The following is a 16,901-nucleotide window of genomic DNA, read 5'->3' as shown; positions in this document are numbered from 1 at the left end:
CCTCAAAAGAAACCTCAAAACACATTGGTTATGCCCCTGCAGCAACCCTGACTAATCTAATTATAACTCCTTTTCTCATTTTATTTACTAAAACCTTACTGCTTACCCCTTGGAAGCAGGACTGTAACTAGTAAACTCAAATCAACGTACTGCGTGTATTCTATCCTGTTGATCTACTGAAATTCCTCATGTATCATACTGTATAATAATTTCTCTTATACTGTATGTCACTTTTCTAGTGCAAATACCTGCTTTACTATTACTTGTATTTTTTATTGAAATCCTTTCATTTACTATGTAACAATATTGGTTTTAAATTTCTGTTTGCTACTACTGGAGCTTTTCTCCATGGGCCTCTACTGAAAATGGAAAAATATCCAGTTAGACTAGCCCGGTTAACAAATGTAAAATAAATAAAAATAAAATGTTTAAAATGTGTCCCTAGTTTTTGGGCTTTTGCCCACCCCCAATACATTTTGGATTTTTCCAGATTTCTTATGCTTTAAAGTAGAGAGATACTGTTGAGAGTCAAGTGGATTTTATAAGAAGCTGAGAGCTTGAAGAGAAGTTTAATGCTGTTTATAGTGAGTCTGCTTCTATTGTTAATAGCACAACATGTAGTGTACTAACTTTTGATGCAGAAGTCTGTGGGTTCAACTCCCACAGTATACTGATGCATTGCTGATACTGTACTGTGTTGTACTTTTAAAAGGGGTTGATGATGCAGTCCTGAGAATGTCCTCTTTGGCAGAGATACCTAGTAACAATGAACCTGTTATCAGTTTGCCATCCATTTCCTATTGCAATATTACTAGCTTATTATTTTCTTAATGTAACATAGGCAATTTATGCCTCAATGACAACAGGCACTTTATTTGTAGATGAAACAATGAAATATAAAGTTGTTTGCTAGCAGCAACCTCTTCATTAGTTACAGATCTCTTTAATGTGGAATTATTTAGATGACTTTTACTTCTGCAGAGATTTTGCATATTTTACTGAAACTGGTGGATTGTAGAAGTTTGAGTAGACTTTTATGATGAAAATATTCTGAACTGGGCAGTTTTGTCATTATCGGTGCATGCATTTTGTTTCATTGTTTACTGGAAAAATATTCAAAACAATACATTTAGAATGCCCTCTAACAGCTGTACTGTTTTATACAAGGAACACAATTTAATACAGTCAGGAAGGTGTATCAAAAAACAAATGTATGGTTCTATGATTTGAAAACAGCCCAAAGTTAATCTTTATCTGCCACTGGCCAGATGTATTTTCTATGAATGTGGGTTTCAATACTGTTTCAATGAATGTGAGTTTCAAGGGCATAGAAGTTTTAATCCTAAGTATATTTTCATTGTGAGACTGCATCGCTTTGTTTAAACAGATGTCTATTAATAGTGTTTGTGCTGTAAAATGTAAAATAAAACTTTTAAATGAAATCCAAATCATTGTAGAAGTAAAGTAGGATATGCACATTACAGTGTTTATGGTAAATGGGGCAAAATAGCCAAGTAATGGGATACTGGAATAGCTGCAGGGGGGGGGGGGGCATTCGACCATGATTTTGTGAGAGGAGAAGTGTGGCAAACTCAGACAGCCCCAGCTAAACTATACCTCTTAACTGTCCAGATTTTTGCAGAATGAATAGATTTTTACTTCTTATTTTTGGTTTGCTCCTCATAAAATTTGTGGTTTTCTGGCAAATCATTTAGGAATTAAGTCACTAAATAATGACAGACATTGAGTTTCAGACTTCATACTCTTCAGAAAAATGCATGCTAAAGCAAGACCTGTTGTTCTGTCAACTCTCTAGGTTTATACAAGAGCAATTTTTAGTACTGTTTGCATGTTCCCCCAATATATTTGGCCTTGTCCAGACTTCCTGCATTAAGAGGATGAGAGGTACGTGCAAATAAATCACTTTATAGAATTAGGTATATCCAAACCTCTCAACTGTCCCCGATTTTGGCTCAAAATGTTGCTCTCCCCCTAATAACCCTCCACAAAATGGCATATTTGGAAGAAAACGTGGAGGGTTTACAATTAATAAATAATTGTAATGATCAGAGTTGTAGATTACTTTTAATTTCAGAAATGCATGTCAATTCTCTTATTTGTCAGCTGCTCAAGTTAACAGTACTAATATTAAAAAAGTGTCCCTTCTTTGACAGGTTCCCATCTGTATTGTGTGGCTATTTTATATTTTTGCATCACATTTTTGTCCGTTTTTCATAAAATTGTGGTTTTCTGGCAAATTAGTGGCAAATCATTAAAGATTGAAGTTAGAAAATAATGACAGACATTTGAGTTTCAGATTTCATACCTTTCAGAAAATTCATACTAATGCAAGACCTACTATTCAATTATCTTTCTCTAAGTTTATAAGAACAATATTTAAAAATTGTCCTTATTTTTGGGCCTTTGTCCCACTTCTGTTTATGGCTTTGTCCAGATTTCTTGCTCTGAGGCTGAGAGGTATGACAAATGTGTCAGGGCCATCACCGTCAGCCAGAGACATTTCAAATTGTGACATACTTGTTGCACCCCACTCCCCCACGTAGTGACTCTGGATGTGTCCAAGCAAGGCAAGGAGCAGTTATGCAGTGTCAGTGTGCAGAGTATCCCCCATCCAAGGACAAAAGTACTACAGTGGTTTTTCATCTGTCCTTGATTTTGCAGAATGTTCTGGTTTCTGTCATATTTTTATACTGTTGATTTACGCTTCTTATTCAGAAAATGCATGTTGTTGCAGTGCCTGTTGCTCTGTGTTTAAGTAGAAATGCTTTAATGACCATCAGGTAAGCTTGTCTGAGACTTTAAGATGCAAGTAAGCTTTAATAAGCATACTGTTAAAGAATTACCAGCATTGAAAGCCTTTTTGTTGTTGCCATGCAAAGAATATTTACATAACTAGATAGCGTATAAGCCTTAGGTATTAAAATGCATATGACAGTATTTGTAATAAAGAACAGGATTACAGTATTTTCAGAAGCTCATTACATTTGTTGGAGACTTGCAGTCATCTTTGCAGACTTTACCCGTAAACTAAAGAGAATGCCAATCTATCATGTGTAGTCCATAACCTATGCAGTAATCCTTTAAGCAATTTATCTTGAGCTTGTTGCTTGTTTGCTGTTCATTTTTTACTTTGATCATGTTTTCCCCATGAAACAAGTAGATAGTTGTTGTCAGGCAGCAGATGTTTTTTGGATAAGAAGCATTTTTACAAGTGGGGGTATCTCAGAGATTGCTACTTTCAGCATGTCATTTGGTACTTTTATAAAGCTGAATATAAATTATATTTAGAACTGCAGTGCAAGGAGAAGTGGTTTGAGTTGAGTGTTGCTTGTTTTTTATACTTGATTTTGACTGGCATTCCAGTAATGTATTTAAAAAGTAATTCATTTTTTCATCATCTAGATATTAAGTAAGCTGTCATGTACCCAATGCATTGAAATATTTTTTTCTTCTACAATTCATTTGGTTCTGGCTGGCCATACCCTTTCCCATTGGCTCCACCAATTCAGCTGTCTCCGGAAGCCCCCCCCCCCTTTGATTTGAAGTCACCAGCCGCCACTGTCTGTGGCACAGAACAAATTAAGTAGAACGTTATCTAGTAATCAGGAAAAAAAAATGAAGCAACATGATGCCACCAGTAGCCTACAGACATACTTTACTCATTGGCTATTCAAGTGGTATGGAGGGATGCTTTGACTATGGCCCGACTGACCCTGGATGACTGAAATAGCAGTAGAAAGAGGTTGGCGTTGCCATCACTTTTAGGATGGCAATTCTGTAGGCATCTCCTATGATGATCCCAGGTGGAGGTGGGAGATATCAAAATTGGGAGGCATGGTCCAATGGGGGACAGAGTGGGCATATAGCTGAGCTGTTATGAAGGCAGGGCAAAATGCCAAACTTCCCTATTGCATGCAAATATCAAAGATATCACCATGGGAAACATAAGGTGGAGCGTAATGGGGTAGGTCAAAAATGAACCCTCCCCCCAGCAGATGTTAGCAGCTAAACTTCCAGGACACCCTTAAGATCAGTGTTGACCCTAGCCTTTCAGAGGATGTATGGTTAAGAAGTGGATGGTAGGCTTGGGAATGAATGTGGTTGAACTGGGTACAAAGACATAGGCTGAGGCAGAGGAGAGAAAAAGCATTCAGACACTTTGTATTTTTAAACAAAGGCTTAGTAATATGGCACACTGATATTTAAAGCTCTTTGGAGGAAACTGAGAGGAAAGTTAAAGGAAATGAAAAGAGTTGGAGACAAATAACTGCAAACGTGAAATAAATTAAAATTAGTGTATTATTAGATAACCTGATATTCATATCTCTTCACTGCTAAGATTTATTTTCAGCCTTAGTCCTCCTAGATTTGCTAATTTATACTTTTCATGAGATTAGAGCTCTTTAAGAGTATGTGCATTGTTCTGAAGTCTAGTACCTCAAGAATGTTTGGTTTTAAAGTGATAGGGTGATTTCATGTTAGGTTTGATAGCTATGTTTTTGATCTGTCTTAAGTATACTTCATGCTCAGAAAGTGACATGCAAGTGGACCTGTAATTAGTAATTATGTGAGATCTAGTTTTGTTGAGTGTGAGTAGGACCTCAGGATGTTCCGGCTGATCATCATGTGGGATGGAAATGGGATGATGGGATTAAGATTCATTAATGTTGAAACTCTATATTTGCTTCATATTCTGAGATTTTCTGTTATGTTTTAGCAGTCAACATACAATTACATCAAACTCCATTAGTAAATTTTCTTATTAACATTCTCAATAAGCATTTCTGAATGTGTGTTTTGATTTTTGATCTATATTACTAAACCCACATTATTGATATTATCTTAATCTAATATAGAAAATACATTTTTCATGTTTCAGGGAAGCCCTATATAGTATTTCTGAATTTGTGTTTTAGGCACAAAGTAATTATTTGGTTTTATTTCTACATGTTGGTATTTATCTTCTGCTCAGCACAAAGTCATAAATGCTACACAGTTTTTTTTTTCTCCAGCCATGTGCAGTGAGATAGTCTATTTAACTGAGCCAATGAAAGTTGATCTGTATCTGTGCCAAAACAAGCAAGCTAGGTACCTTCAGGGATATCCTTCTTCAGATGTGCTTCTTCGAAGTGCTTGCGTGAAACGTTTTAGCTCTATATTTTCAGTCACTGCCTACAAGATATCTGCATGTTTCAGTTCTTTGATGTAGTTTAGTAGTGGGGTATTTTCTCTCTCTCTGACTTTCATGACAGCTTTAAAAGCTTTTCAAACACTGTGCTCTGAAAACTGATTCACCCTGTGACATTTTGAAGTTGACTTTTACTGCTGTCAGGGCCTTGTTTGGAGCATAAACTGAGACTCACTGAAGTTAACTGAATAAGCCACATTCTTCTTATATCCCTTGGGTTTTCACTAGATGTTTTTCTTTCCTTTCATATTCCAAGGCTATGCCATAGGCAAATTAACAATCTTGTAATTTGTCCATAGGTCTGCATGCTGTGTGAGAGTGAGTGACAGAGAAAGCATATTAGTATGCATATGCATTTCTGTTTGTTTGTCCTTTAAATATTTGGTGCTCTGTCATGATGAGCTTCTATGGCTTGTGTGCACTCTGAAATGGGAATATTCTCCAGCTCCCCTACAATACTGCATTGAATTTTGTGGGTGATCAGAGAATGAACAAATGAATGAATGAATTAGATTTCCTGGAACTTAGTTCAAGTAGAAAAATCTTGACTGCACATTTGATTTTTTTTTTCTTGTCATGAAATATATTTACTATCAAATTTAACCATGAAGTACTTTATACTGAAATTGACTAAGGCCTGGACAGCAGAACATACTATATGTAAAGAAATAAGGAGATTAGTTTACTATCTTTAAAGATACTGTTGTTATTACTCAAAGAAAGAAATTGTTCAAAAATGAATTTATTTTGCTACTGAAACTTTTAAATCTAACTAAAAACAAAACAAAGTATATGTATGAAGCCATTCAAATATTCCTTTAGGGTGAGACAAGAGCACATAAGCAGGGAGAGGCAGGTATGAACTTCTGAGCTAAAAGCAAGATGGCTGTATCCGGAAGATACTGTGCCAGTCAAACCAGGTCTTCTGTATGCTAAAGGATGTTAAAGAATAAAAGAGGATCTGAAACATGAGGGAGATGTGAACACCCTGGGAACATCTATGGTAGCATTTCTGAGTGAGTCAGTTGATGAGGAACTGGTAGTTTAATGTGGATTCATGCAGCCTAATTCAGAACATAGTAAGCCTAAACAAAAGAAAGTAGGGGCAGCCAGGGAAATATTGGATTTGAAAGGAGATGTTGCCTTTTTAAAAACAGAACAAATGGTAGTGGCAAAGGTAATGAAAGTGGAGAGCAGGGTGTTAATGAACTATCAGCAGGAAATTAGGGTACATGAGAAACTTGAGGACTGCTTTTTTTGGGGAAAAGGTACAACTGCTGTGGCTTCCTTAATCTATGTGAGGTCATGTGCTTTTTGTGTAGATGGAGATGTAATTTAAATAGTTACCTAATAACCCAGAGGACTAACACGTTATAGTGGGCAGAACACAATATATGCATACAGTGGACCTACAAGATACGCAGCTGCAATATCCTGATAATGCTGTACTAGTACAACTAAAATGAGTAGCATCAGGAGTACCAAATTAGGGCCCTGCACTAATGGTGGTAAAATAGAAAATATCTGGAGACTATTCCATGGATAAATTAAACTAACATGGCTTGGACAGGCAGGAGCTGTGGCATGAATAAACTAATCTGATGTGCCTTTGGAAGGAGGGAGCTGGGACATGAATAAATTAACCTGATTTGCCTTTGGTAGGAGGGAGATGGGACATGAATAAATTAATCTCATGTGCCTTTGGAAGGAGGGAGTTGGGGCATGAATAAATTAACCTGATGTTCCTTTGGTAGGAGGGAGCTGGGGCATGAATAAATTAACCTCATGTGCCTTTGGTAGGAGGGAGCTGGGGCATGAATAAATTAACCTCATGTGCCTTTGGTAGGAGGGAGCTGGGGCATGAATAAATTAACCTCATGTGCCTTTGGTAGGAGGGAGCTGGGGCATGAATAAATTTACCTGATCATCTGGCACTGTATGGGGAGGAAGGAGGTGGCTGGATGGTGGGATCCACTAAGGGGGGTGCTAAACAAACAATAATGGCTGAGAGGAGTGTTGTGAGGCTTGATGCTGCAGATGGAGGTTTTTCCTCTCCTGAAAGGTCCATCCATCTACACCCCCTTTTTCTCCATTTTTACACATGGAGTTCGAGTGTCACTTTAACAGTGACAGTGATATAGAGCCAAGGTTTATACTGCTGGGTAGCCATTATTTCCCTCGTAATGCCCATCCTGGAGAGCATTATTGCTTTTGAGCAATGTGTAAAATGTTTGTATTTGTTTTATTAGTATATCATTTTTCATAAAAAAGTGTTTCTCAGCCTAATTGTTGTATATATACGTTATTTAAGCATCTAATGCTCTCCCAACACACACACACACACACACACACACACACACACACACACACACACACACACACACACACACACACACACACACACAAATGTGCCCATCAGTTACAGCTACTTTCTTAGCTGTCATTGAAAGAATGAAAAAAAAAATCTTACAGTGTACAGCACTTTAACCTCCCATGGCTCTCAACTAGCGTTAATTTTGTCCTGTTTATTAAACATGATTTTCTGGTAAATCACTGAAGATTACTGCCAATGGTATGCATTCAGTGTCTCTCATGCACTCTCTCTGATTCTGTATTTCTCATGCATGCATAAACATTCTTATACATACACAGACACATACACACTCACACACACTTTACTGTTTTTCTTTTGTGTATGTTTGTGAATGTGTATGCTAAACAGCAAAACCACATTTAGTGAGCATAAAAACAGCAGTCATTTGCTTGTTTTTCAGTCTGGACTTCATGGCAGCATAATATGCTGCCATGAAGTGACAGACTTTTTTTTGACTGTGCAGTATCATTCATTCTCAGTGTATTAGTGCATGCTTCACCCATTACATAAGTTTTTGTCAGGTTATGCCAGCAGCAGGGCATTAGTTTCTGCCACCTCAGTAGTGAGATTGTGGATATGACAAGAACCATACAAGGGTAGCCAATGAAATTTTGTAGCCTGACAAGTGAACCCAGTGAAAAAGGAAAACTTTTGTTGAGACTGAAGCAATGTAGGAACATTCACCAGAGAGAGATATTATGAAAAAGGGAATAAGAGAAGTTCAGCAGATGATTAGAGGGGAGCATAATAGGTTTCACGAAAAATATGAACAGGCAAGGAGATGGGAAGAGCTAAGGTCACAGAGCTGCTAGACCATGGGGAGATCTAGCTAGCTTGGAGATTTAGAAATACTAGAAATAGTGAAGACTGATCCATTAGATTACCAGGGCAACATACAAACATAAGTTTCAGAGATCAGTGAGTATTTTCAGCAAGGGGAGGAGCTGTAATTGGATGAAAGACTTGTTTCAGGTACTGTACAATGTGATGGGGGTATCCTTACTGTGATTCTTCAGTGTCTTGCATTTACCAGTGGGCTTTGTTGTTTCTAACAGGCATGTAAAGAACTATATGTTTTATGTAGACAGGGGTGTGGATTTAAGTATTATTTATAAGAATGCTGATTGATTTGATCACGTTTAGGTTGCAGTAAAAAAATAATATGTGTATAGAGAGTAGAAAGTAACAGAATGCTTAAACATGTGGACAGCAGAGGTGTGCTATGGGGGTATTGGACTGTGGATATGCTAGGAATAGAATAGTAAATTATTAATCAGATGGCATTACACAGCTTAGTCTGGGCAACACAAAGCACTTAGCAAACTACTGTAAGGTTAGAAGGAGACTGGTGGCAGACGGTAGTATAAGATGCACTAAAAAGTGATCATGGTCAGTGGCATAATCAAAATGACTGTTTGGGGTACAGTTGAGGAAGATCAGGAGGTACTATTATTCTTAGGTATGATGTAGAACAGGATGGTTAGCAGTGGCTGTTGACAAGAAAATTTTGGAATATGAAGGGATGAAAGAAACAACTGGTGCAGTGAGGTAGATGGGTAGGATAAGGGCATGGAGGTATGAACGGGGAAAGCACAGTCTGGAACAGTGAAATAAATAATGTCAGAAGACGTGTACATAACTCTGTTGGATGCACTGAATGTAGGTGGGAAGGAGGGAGGGAGGGAGGGAGCAATGTGGTAAGGCCAGGAAGAAAGGGAGTGAGTGTTCCAAGAAGGAGAGGGGGGGGGTGACCTGCATGGAAGAGGAGGTGATGATGGTAGGTAAGTAACACCATGTTGCAATTCTTCCTGAATGGTGTACTACTGGGGGGGCACTTACAAGAATGCACCCAGATTGTTATCAGAATTCCATCAGCTAGAAGTCCAGATGTTAAAGCTGGTCTCAGAGGATAAGCTTCCATATCAAAATAGTTTGTGCCTGGCTAAATCAATAACCAAGAGCCATTCTTATCTCTATAACTCTAAAATGCTTATGTAAGCATTTCAGCTCTCAAAGGTTAAACTGCAGATGATTCATATGTATTTACATAATAAAACAATTTTAAAACACTATTTGCAGGATTTACTTGTCCAACTTGTTTGTGACAGTCACAGAACCAAATCAGTTTTGGACTACCAAGAAATATCTCTGTGAAGCAATGGTGTCCATCACTAACCAGACCATTAGCAGTGCTAAACTCCATTACTCTACCATGTTGAATCCTCTTCATAGCGTTTCTGAGAATAAAAGAGAGACTTACAGCTCCTTCCTGTAATTGTCTTTATTCAGCAGATTCATCGTATCCATTGAATGCCAGTACCATACTAATTACTAACAAAGAGACTAACATTTTGTCACAGAATTTTAAGTGCTGTGTCAATTCATTTGACATCATGGGAAGTAGTTCATCTGCATTTTGCTTTACCTTCTGAATGAGTCCTGAGCTCCTTCCATAATTCTCTGTATCTAGTTCTATCCATTTCTCATCTGTAGCTCTTTTACCTTCATACTAGTGGTCTGCCTTGCTGCTGTTCTCTGAGCATTCATTAGAACTGCTTTTGAGCCTTGTGTTATTATTCTTGCTTGTTAATAGCAAAAACTCAACATTCCTTTGATCACCCTAACAGTCTCACCACCAACATATTAAGTTTCCCTTGTTGTTGTCAACATCAACAGTGTCTTCTGTCCTGCCTTTTATCCCATTCTGAGTATAAACTGTTAGTCGGTCACCATCTTTCTCCCCTCTCCCTTGTGTACATGGTGAATCCAGATATTAACATATCCCAGTACTTGTACTTTGCTGTACATATTTCTACAATGTGTATACATCTCCCTGCAGCAGCAGTATGTGAATAACTCATTTTTTAATGAGAATATCTGACATTGCAGAACACCACCCCAGAGTCACCAGTTTTTTTCTTGTTCTGTTCATTGTCTTCTCTGCTCTTGTTTTCCTTTCGGTCTCCTTGTGACTCCTCTGTTCTTCCAGTGCACATGCCATGTCTACACCCCCACTGTGGTTTAAACAGGCATTTATTTTAATTTGTTTCAGTAACCCAGCTTAAGAGTATATGTAACAACTGAACATAGGTACAAGTGGTCTCTAGTTACCACATGATGCTCCTATGCATTCTCAGTTCAGTTGCTATCCCGTATCAGTGTTTATAGCAACACTCTCTAAGCTTATACCTCTCTACCTGCACACTTTGAAAATAGGTACAAAAGGCTTTAGAAAAGTAGGTACATCAGGACAAAAATCAATGCACCGAATTAGCATAACATTAGCATAAAACATGAATAATTAATAGCACATAACTTTTTCTAATTCCAGTAGGACTCTGGGATTACTACTCAGATGAATAAGTTTAAAAACTGAAAGTGACAAAAATGTCATGGAGATATAAGCATTATGCAAGAAATAATGTAAAATAATGTGAAATATGTAACTTTTTTAATGATATTGCAAAAATGCATCTCACAAACTCATTTAGTTTTGTTTTTTGAGAAACGAAGAAATAACATGGAGGCTCTCTTTTTTAAATTATTGGAAAGAACAGTATTTAGGTCGTTTAATCTGGCTTCCTGTGTAAACCAAACTTGAAAATAGGTATGTGCCTCAAAAAATAGATGCACTATGTGAAGACGTAAATCAAGCCTAAAATAGATATGGGTTTCCACGTTAAATACAGTTTAGAGATATACCTCATATCAATATCATGATACACAATGTCAATAAGTAAAATAAACGCCTCAGCTACTCAATCAATCCATATGACTCTCCTTCCTTAGTTTATTTTTTGATATGCTGGCAGAACCCGTTAGGTCATTTTACTGACTACTCCCATGCAGAGCTCCCCCAATTCCTATATTCATTATCAGCTCTGGCACACCAGTAAGCCAGATCATTTGCCTTGCATACAGAAATGCTCAGAGTTTGTCACACTATTATCCGTCTCTTTCACTGCAGTCAGTTTGATCACTTTGGCTACAGTGTTAGCCAGCCTTGGCTGCAGAGAATACAGGCCCTGACACCCAAGGGGCTGTGTCTAATGAAGGAAATGCCAGTGCTCATTGTGCTGAGTCAGCCTCAACTGTAGCTGATTTGTTGGTAATGTATGTGCGCAAACAAGCCTCATGTTTTGCCTGACTGCATGGTAAAGCCACCAAAGCACTGCTTTTCACTTTATGATTCAGCTTCCTCCAAGTTCATTATATTCTATTTGCTTGATGATAGAAGGAAATCATGACTTTTAAAATTCTAAGTTCTCTTGCTCCATCTCCATCTTTCCCCTCACCCCTTTTCCATCCCCTCCCCCAAGTCACCAGCAGATTCCTGCTCCATCACCAGACATAGTAATCCTTTCTAGGCCTATAACCCTGTGCATGAAAAAGCACATTCATGAAGAAGTCAGTAGCTACAATCTGCTGCCTGAGTCCTCTTCCTATCAGCACTAAGGACTTTATGATTTCTCTGAAATAAGATTGCATTTTCATTTTGCTATGAGAGCAGGCCTCACTGAATGTACGGTACTTCATCAGTGGAGAATGAGACAGCATTTGTAAAGACAATGAAAAATTTGTCCAAGCTGCTAAAGAACCTCCTTGTATGCTGTTGGATGCTTAACATCTATCCAAATGATCATAAACACTTCTAGAAAAGGCCTTATTTCAATCTTCTTCTTCTTCTTTCGGCTGCTCCTGTTAGGGGTCACCACAGCAGATCAACTGTTTCCATTTCTTCCTGTCTTCTGCATCTTGCTCTGTCACACCAACCACCTGCATGTTCTCTCTCACCACATCCATAAACCTTATCTTAGGCCTCCCTCTTTTCCTGTTACCTGGCAGCTTCATCCTTAGCATCTTTTTCCCAATATACTCTGCATCCCTCCTCAGCACATGTCCAAACCAACGTAATCTTGCCTCTCTGGCTTTGTCTCCAAACCTTCCAACCTGGGCTGACCCTCTAATATACTTATTCCTAATCCTGTCCATCCTTGTAACACCCAGTGCAAATCTTAACATCTTCTACTCTGCCACATCAAGCTCTGACTCCTGCCTTTTTGTCAATGTCACTGTCTCCAACCCATATAACATAGCTGGTCTCACTACCCTCTTGTAGACCTTCCCTTTCACTCTTACTGGTACTCATCTGTCGCAAATCACTCCTGACACTCTTCTCCACCCACTCCATCCTGCCTGTACTCTCTTCTTCACCTCTCTTCCACACTCACTATTACTCTGAACTGTTGATTTCAAGTACTTAAACTCATGCACCTTCGCCACCTCTACACCCTGCATCCTCACCATTCCTCTATCCTTCCTCTCATTCACACACATATATTCTGTCTTAGTCCTGCTGACCTTCATTCCTCTTCTCTCTAGAGCATATCTCCACCTCTCCAGGGTCTCCTTATTTCAATGTGTCAGTTAAAGTATGGGACCTCTGGACAGCAGTGATGCCTTGTGCTTTCTTTGCTGTCAGTATTGCAATACGAATCCAAGAATCAGTGGTGGAGATAGAACCTACAGTTTTCTGCTCTTATTAGCCACATACGTACATAAGCAACCTCTAACCAGTACTACTCCAATAAGATCTAATTATACATAGGTGATTTCTGTTGCATCAGGAGTGCTTACTTTTATTTACTTTCGTCTTTTATTGATTTAATATGTGCCAGTTACCACTTGGGGTTTGGAAGCCTTGGTTTGTCAGACTACCTATATAAGTACATTAATAGCATTTGGGGGTGGATGATACAAAAATACAATTCTGGTCAACAGGGTACAGCTTATTTATAGCTTGTTGTCTTAACTAATTAACTGCTTTGTGTCTGTTTGAGTTCTTGTTTGGAGCGAGGTCACAGAGTGATTTTGTCTAACCACTTGTTTGCATCTGTTATTAAGTAGATGACAGGAGATTTCTAAAGAGATTGAAGTAAAACAACTCAGGCCAGGTCCCCCTGCTTAAATAGTTATTTCACATCATAGGAAACCCATCTGAAGGGGTATATTTGATGCAAAGCCTTCAGTCATGCAGGATTATTAATGCTGGAAAGACAAGCAGTTGACTCGATTAAAAGTTTCATTAAGTGAGGACATTACAAACTGTATGTGACATATGGGTTTAATGGCCTATTCACACAATATATTGTGTCTGAGGGAGGGTGACATGACAAAGAAGCAAGAAATTAAGAATTTAGTGGATTAGCATGTTTAGCCCAGTGACATAGAGACATAAATCCATGACGTGCTCCAGATATGATTTAATCAAGTAGAGGCTCAGGGATTTCACAGACCTGGCAAGAAGGATAAGCATACCTGTCCTGGGATAGATAGGTGGAGCGGATTATGTGCTGTAGTAGTCCTTCAAAGGAAGAGATTCAACCTGTGACCTAGGGTGGAGCCTATGACCTATGGTGGACTTGTGAGATCTCAACCCACCAACTAGTGATATTCTTCATTAAGCAAGTGCACAGGCTCATACACATCTGGACTGGGAAAGCACTATGACCCTTTATTCCCTTAATGTGGGTCACATATTCCCTTGCCCAGGGGAAGGATTCGGCTAGGGAAAAATGTCTTCATTCCTATGATGCCAGGGGAGGGCACAAGCAGCCCTAATGTTTACTTGCATGAAACTCCCTCCCATTGGATGGTTCTCACCCTAGTGTATCTGGGATTTATCCCCACCAAGAGGGAACAAGTGAACTGAAGTCTAATAGGGGAGGCTAGGTGTGCAACAAGCATGGAGGAAGCTAAATAAAAAAATGGTCTTTCGGCTTTCCTCGGTTAGGGGTCGCCACAGCGAAACTCCGGTCCGCTAATTATTGGTAGTGGATTTTTATGGTGTCGAGTTGCCAGCCCGTCGCCCAACCTTCAAAGAAGGCACACCCATTCATGCACACACCTACCTGCATGCCTTTAGATGTCACTCGACCACGGGGAGGACATGCAGACTCCACACAGAAGGTGCTCCAGATGAGAATCGAATGGGAGAACCTCTTGCTGTGAAGTGACAACACTAACCACTGCACCACCTCCCCAGGAAGAAGCTAAATAATATAGAAAAAATAATTTAGAGGAGTAACATACAGGGCTAGTATTAGGCTACAGCAGTATAGGTCTAAGAAGTCTGATCTGAGGGTGAAAATTGTAGGTGTATCAAAACAAGATGACTCAGGCTTAATCATCACCAGAGACAGTGATATTCCCTTTTTTTCTGAGAAAAAAATATTGGTGAATAACTCAACAGATAGCAAATTCACCTTTGGTGTTGGAAGGCCAGAAGGTTGTGGGTTCTATTCCCACTCCAAGAGACTGGGTTGTTGTCACTGCCTTGTAAAATTATAGCTAGGCTTATAAAGACCCTGGTGGTCATTAGCCTAGTGTATAACTATGAACCTATATAGGCTCCCATCCATGTGAAGCAGAGTCCATCCCTAACCCTATTTAAGCATAAACTTGACTAATGGATGGGAGCTCAGAAATTCACTCTGGGTCTGGTCCCCATGTCTCTGATAGACAGAGACAGACATTAATGCCTAAATTAACCAACCCCCCCATAACCTCTAGAAACATCCTTATTGACAGACCCCCTACAAATAAATTCCCATGTTACATAGGGATGCAATTAGTTTGGACTGCTCGGCTTGGCTTATAAAGGCTTTGGTGGTCATTGTCCTAGTACATAATTATGACCCTCTGAATTGTGAACTTATGTAAATCCCAAATTTGGGTATGGAAAATCCAGGGATTTTCACAAAACTTGCCATTCACTGATCCCTGTATTTTATGTTATATGTACTACGTATAATCCCACCAGCATGGTTTATTGACTATTCTGTACCTAGAATCTTTTTTTTTTTTGCAAGTACATTTATTGAAATTTTAATAGAATATAATAAAAAAAGAAAAAGCAAAAATAACCAAGCATAATATAAACAAAATATAGATTTAACTGAGCCTAATTCTAACCTACAAATTTAGTAATCTATATATGAGTTTAATGTGATAGGATTAATAAAACAGAAAACTTGTATTCATAATTTTAAATGTTTGTGTGAACCATGTGATAAATAATTAAAATAAGATATTTTGATAATTTAACTTATAATCTTTTTTTTTAATTTTGTATATCTCTATATCTACCTACCTGTCTATATATCCAGAAAAAAATAAGGTTGAGAAATTACATTTAAAAATCACAGGTATAATGTCACATTTCATATCATGAAAACTGAATTTATTTTTTTTGACAACTGTACATCAATGTCCCTGAATAATAGCATGGCAGTCTGTCAGTTTAACATGGAGGAATAATGTTGTGATCTGCTAATAAACTTCCTCTGGTAGTCTTGGGTTTGATTCCCTTAACCACCATTTGAATGTTTTGAGAGTCTAAGCAAGTTTATATTTAGCACTGCTTCCTGACTGAGCACGAAAAAAAAAATGCGAGAGACTATATTTATATATCAGATGATTAAAATAAAAATAAAAGCTGTTACCAACAATGAGCTCTGCATGATTCTGCTGCTACTCAGGCCTCTAGTGGGGCTCTACTTACTGCAGGGCATGCAGTACTGTAACCTTTTCTTGCAGAAACACCTGCAAACGAAGAGTGAACAAAAGCCATCAAAAGAATACCAGATAGGGATTGTTCATGGGTGTAGATACAGTCACTGAGGGTATAGGAGACATAAAAGGGCATCTGAAATATAAATAGACTGATTGCCAATGACATATTCATGCTAGATGAAAATTAAACCACCACAGGCAATAGTCAGGTTTGAGGAGGGATATCAAGGGGATATGATGAAGCACTTGCTCACCATGAGGGGGAAATTAAAGTGAGTGAGAGAATAAAAGAAGAATTATCTTTAAAAAAGAGTTGTACATTTTCAGGATGAATTGTGAGAGGGTGCTGAAAATGTATGGGTTGGGGACATTAATCAGAATACACTAGAAGGGTAATCAAAGCGCAATTGGGGAGCGCTGAGAATTCAGTATCTTCTGTTTTCATAGTGGGAAGTTCAAAACTTGAACAGTTTAAGCAGATTGCAAGGCATTTATCTTCTGGCACATTTGTAGGTTTCCGTGTTTGCATGACTCTGCTGCCGGGAACAAAGCCTGACAAGCATTACTTCCCGCCAGAGTAATGTGTAAAGCACAGAATGCCCACAACCCTTGGGAATGCAGCAAATTGCACATTATCAAGTAAAAAAATCCATTTGTTTTCTAGTGAATGCCTCCAGACACTGCTGCTTGCAATCAGTTTCCTGCGTATGTACAAAAATATAAGCTAAAATAACATTTTGCAGA

The sequence above is a fragment of the Protopterus annectens genome, chromosome 9.part0 (assembly GCF_019279795.1).
Source record: "Protopterus annectens isolate FY-2018-M chromosome 9.part0, PAN1.0, whole genome shotgun sequence".
Lineage (NCBI taxonomy): Eukaryota > Metazoa > Chordata > Ceratodontiformes > Protopteridae > Protopterus > Protopterus annectens.
This window is presented reverse-complemented; position numbering follows the sequence as displayed.